This window comes from Urocampus carinirostris, chromosome 19 (genome assembly GCF_059441175.1).
Source record: "Urocampus carinirostris isolate Australia breed hairy pipefish chromosome 19, RoL_Ucar_1.0, whole genome shotgun sequence".
NCBI classification, from domain to species: Eukaryota; Metazoa; Chordata; class Actinopteri; order Syngnathiformes; family Syngnathidae; genus Urocampus; species Urocampus carinirostris.
Genome location: NC_142367.1, coordinates 1,191,837 through 1,197,441, shown reverse-complemented (window position 1 = coordinate 1,197,441; position 5,605 = coordinate 1,191,837). Strand labels below are relative to the sequence as shown.

General features: G+C 36.5%; 1 pseudogene; it reads left to right on the top strand.

The window, feature by feature from the left end:
* Positions 1-2,244: 2,244 nt before the first annotated feature.
* LOC148346853 (bifunctional methylenetetrahydrofolate dehydrogenase/cyclohydrolase, mitochondrial pseudogene) lies at positions 2,245-4,637 on the top strand (annotated as a pseudogene).
* The last annotated feature ends 968 nt before the right edge of the window (positions 4,638-5,605 follow it).

Below are 5,605 nucleotides of genomic sequence, written 5' to 3'. Positions count from 1 at the left end.
GGCAAAGCATGGTCTTCAAATTGTTCACGGGGGTCAGGCCAAAGGCCAATATGTATACTGTATCACTATCCAATCATGCACTCATATTGAAATGTATCAACGACTATTACCAAAATTTGTTATCACTTATCAGTTCATATATTCATTTAGCTTTATCGCGTACCGATCAACCATCGACAGTCTACGTGTATAATCCTGTATGTACAGATAAAGATAAATTAAGGGGGGGTTAGTGCATAGGTCAGGTGTTTGGAGTGTTGGAGGTTTTGGTAATCAAAACATAAATAACAAAAGTTGGAATAACCACAGCAGGCTTTTATTTTCGATTCGGGTAATTCTGTCCGTGTAGCTATGATTTAAGATATTTTACCACTACCCTGTATTGATTTTTCGATTTTAATTTCCGTTCAATGTGGGAGATAAACTCCCAAAGGGGGGATATGTTGTAGAAAATAAACTTGCATTTGTAGAATAAATTTGCATACATTTAGAAAAAAATGTAGAAAGACTTGCTTACAGTTAAGAGAAATGTTGTTTACATCTCGCGAAGGTCTCTGCGGACGAATTAGTATAAACAATCCTCCTTAACGGAGGACAACAGATAACGGCAAAGGGCAAGGTGACATAAACTGGCATAAACTTGAAAACACTTCCAAATAAGGACGGAACCCTGGGCATGTACGCCTTCAGGCGTGAAAAGGGACGGGGCCAAACCGGGTACACGTGCTATGTTGAAAACTATAAAGACGCACGCATATCTTTGATTTGCTTAGTCTCTTATTGAAATTGTGTATCAATAAAAAGAACCCCCTCTTATGTCATTTTGATTCCTGCATTTCTTTGAACACGTACTAGATGATTCAACAAATTGGTCTTATCTTCAACAGTCTAATAAAAAAAGACTGACTTAACCTTCGTTCGACAACAATTACCACCAACAATGACGTAATATCGTAGCGACGAGATCTCGTTAGCTAAGATCGGCGTGCAGAAAAATAAAAACTCATACCGCAAAACCAAAATAATGAAGAAAAGCTTGTAGTGCAGTAAATCTTTGTTAAAGAGTAATTAAATAATGACAATTTAAAGGAAAAAAAGTTGCATCCCCAGCATAAATGATGCCTCTAGGACACAGGTACATGAGCAAATGAAAACACTGAGTATATAATATAAGATAATTATACAGAATAGTTTAAAAAGAAAGAATATGGAAGTAACAAGACTAATCATTTCTCGTTGAATATGCGAATAGCAAAAGGGTAAGTACTTTTAAGACGTGTAGTTTTGCTCCTAATAAAGCAAGGACAAGTAAAGCAAAGAAGATGACTGGAAACCGTCCATTATTTTAGTGTCCATCTTCCTGTTCGTTATGAATGGACAAATTCAAAAGAGGCGTAATACGTAAAAATGTTATTCCCTTACTTTTTTTCTCATATTCAACAATAGATTACTCTCAATAAAATAATACACACAAAAGGGCAGGTGATCTGAATCATTTCAAATAATAAAAATTTTGAAAGAAGTTTGAAAATGACGACAAATTAATACAGAAAAGAAAATTCGAGACTAGAAATCATTAATAACGTAGCTGAAGCTATTTCAGTCACTGAATGAAATGTTTCTTTTAAAAAGAAAAGAAAACAAAAACAAAAAAATACAAATATTAATAGTCAGGCCAGATCATGTTAATTTGTTTAGCCTTAATCACAAGGGATCTCGAGGGTCTGCATGAAACAAAGACTATTGCGTAAAACAAAGACTATTGCACAGAATAAAGATTATGATAATAATAATATAATATAAATACAATAACAAGAGATTGATTATGATTATAGAGAGAGAGGAAAAGACAATTGGAAAGTTTTGACATTGAGTTCGATTTGGCATTTTTTGAGATTTTTTGATAATTAGATAGTGTGAGGGTTTGGAATTTTGATGAGTTTAGCCCAAAGGACTAGATCCTCTGGGAGGACAATTGATTCCACACTGAATTTTTTTTTTTGGAATGAGTGTGTTACGATTGACAAAGGATTAATAAACGTGTAACAAATGCTGACTTATGGTTTGGTTCAGTTAAAAGGAAACAGTGTCTATGGAAAAGAGCATTTTTTAGAAGACAATGAGAAACAGAGGGCATGGACAAAATGTTATTTGCTGTGATGGGGAACACAGTTGAGAGATATTAACAAAGACATCATTCATCAATTGTCAACGCCGCTTATCAACAGCGAAGCCACGGGGGTGATGGAGCACATCCCAGCTGCGCTTATCAACAACGAGATCACGGGGGTGATGGAGCACACCCCAGCTGCTTTTCAGACGGCTAACAGAAGATACCTGGACTCGTTGTCAGAGGAACTGACAAAAAAAGACAATAAAGTCATTTCGTGTTTGACATGGACACATTTTGAAAAAGTACTTTCTTAAAACTCACTTCTACTCCATAGCATATGAATAACCTACTCTTCTTGTCGGCTGAAAAATAGTCTGTGTAATATAGTGTAATAATCTGTGAAGCCCTTTGAGACTCTTCGTGATTTAGGGCTGTACAAATAAAAATGACTTGACTTGACTTGATGGGCCAAAAGCCACATTCAAATGGTGAATGTAATGTGGAATCCGCAAATCAAAGACTGAAACACAACAACATTCAAGACTACGTCTGCTTGAAGTTATATAGAGTCTTGTTAATACAAAGTGTATATGTACATGAGGAAGATTGACAAATTTATCTTGCAAAATTATAATTGCTATCTTATTTCACTTGTATTCATAAAAATTGAGCTGAGGTTTTAACTCAGCAGGGGGGAATTTTTGAGACAATCAGTAAAAACTGGTTCTGTCCGCAATTGATGAAAAATTGTCTTCTGAATAAGCTTTCCATATAACTGTGTTTTTTGAAATTCAAATTATGAAGTTTGGACAGATAGAAAAATATTACACAAAATAAATGCTATAATATAACACAGTTAAAATGTTTGTGAAATAGCTTAACAATAATCAATTAGAATAACCATACACCATTAGAGTATCGCCCACATTAAAAACATTTTTTGATGGTATTTTTCATTTTTGGCAAAGTCATTCACTTTGAGCGTGAATTACCTGCTTTATTTGCTAAATATTGTTATTTTGAACAAATCTACTTACTGAAAAGATAATACATCGGTTATGATTTTTACATAAGGCAAAACAAAGAGTGAATCATAACAATAAAAGCGTTTCATTGGGCTAAGTTGATGATTTAATAATCTACCCTGGTCATCTGCCTCAAGGGGGATGGCCAACAGCAAGATAACACATTAAAAATCAAAAGAAAATGGAAATAAAAAGTACATACAGAATTTTTCGAATATGACCAATTTACAAAAGAAAATACTCAATCACTCAAATCAGGGTGAATGATTCTGACAAGGATAATGGTTAAACTGATTCAGTGACTTGAATTAGTAAAAAAGCAAAATTTGAGATTTAGAACTAACAACTTAAAAAATAGTTTATCTTCGAGATGGAGTTTTGGGATATAATGCTCAAAATGGATATGGCAACTTATAGTGGGGATTTTGCCTAAACTTATAATAAATATAAAGATAATTTAAGAAAATATACGAATCCATATAAACGAATTAGTTGTTTTTTTTTAAAGTTAAATTGAGCCACGGGAAGTGTCTTAACAGGGGGAATAAAATATGGTTAGCATAAACTATTAAAAAAAAAATTAAGTCTCTCTATATCTTTTTCTATCTGTATCTTTATCTTAAATCTCCATTCTATTTATTTATTTTGGTTTCTCTCACCCACACAGGAGACAGTGAACCCTGCTAATCAGATGACATAGTTCTGCCAGCCCAGGGAGCTTCAAACTTAACTTTTCTTCACAAGGGAAGTGGTCAGGACTCTCAGGGAAGTGTGCCTGCACTCTCGCCATCAGCTGTGTCTCCTACACACGTCCGCCTCGAGGCAAGAGGCCGTTGTCATCTCAGGGAAGAAACTAGCTCGCCAGATCCGAAAAGAGGCGCGGTCCAATGTGGACAAATGGATAATGGCCGGACACTGGCGGCCTCACCTCAGTTTGATTCTAGTCAGTGACAACCCGGCCAGCCACTCGTACGTCCTCAACAAGACCCGATTGGCCGCTGACGTCGAAATTTCCAGCGAAACTCTCCTCAAGCGCTCTGACATTAGCGAGGAAGAGTTGTTAGACCTCATCTACAAGCTCAACACAGACAACTGCGTGGATGGCCTGCTTGTCCAGCTTCCTCTGCCGCACCACATTGACGAACGTGCCTTCTGCAACGCCGTGGCCCCCACTAAAGACGTGGACGGCTTCTATGTAGTCAACGAGCGCTACATGTGCCTGGATCAGCCCACTTCACACGGACGGGCGCCACGAAAGACCAGGAGGTGATGCCACCGTGACCATCTCTCACCGTTACACTCCCAAGGATCAACTCCGGCATCACGCTCAAATCGCAGACATCGTCGCCACAGGAATTCCCAACATCATCACGCCCGTGCCAGGAGGCGTGGGGTGCATAACGGTGGCCATGCTTATGAAAAACAGCATCAAAGCCGCCAAGAATGTCCTACTCTATCCTCCCGAGAGGATAGGCATCGGACTCCACAACGTTATCTAGAAGACTGGTGGTCGTAAAAGTACCAAAATAAGACCCCAACTCCAAAAACAGTGAGAAAAAAGGAGATTGGTTTCGTTTCTGCTACCAATTTGTTGAAATCTTTAGACTTTAAAGACTGCTTTATTACATTGGTATCAGCTCTCACACGTCACACAATTTCATTGATAATAGCCAGATATTCCACAAGTCTCATATACTTACACATCGGACCCCACAACTATAAACATAGTTACTGGGTTGATCAAAAATAGCACTGATTAATTGATTGATTCTTTGATTGACATTTTTGTTTTTTCTCTGCTTAACAAATACTTGGTTCAAATGCTAGGTCAAAAACTACACATAAAACATAAGAGAAGAGAGAGAAAAAAAAGGTCTTTTCACATGAATCAGATCATGTAATGAGCGTATTATGACAAAGTATTTACAAGAAAATACATCTTATCACTCAAAGGTTTTGCTGATGCGTTTCGACATAAGGTGACATTCTAATAATGCTTTTGATTCTGTTTTTATTTCTATTCTAAGACCTCTACACATTTTATCGATGCCGGTTGTCATATTTGCTCGAATTTAAAATTCAATGTTTTTCTTAATGATTCAATCATATTCTAATCTCTTGCCTAACTAGTGATGCTACAGTTTTGAAAAGGATTTTGGGGTTCTGTTCATTCTGTTTTATTCTGTTTATTTTAATTCTCGCGGTCTCCATCAATGACCTTATAGTTAACGATTGCTTAACTGGAGATTTGTCTTCACTTTTGAAAAGAATGAACCACACTAAAAATAAGCCTACTTTTTGTTGTTGTTCGTTTTAGTTGTCCAATTTTGTGTTTGTTTTTGTCTGTTTTTGTTTTATCCTCTGTTTTTCCAGAAAAAGACATTCCTTGGAGGGGAGGAAGTTTTTTCTTTTTTGAAGGTTTTTGCCTCTCCATGAAATTACCAATCTGATGTTCTCTTCTATAAAG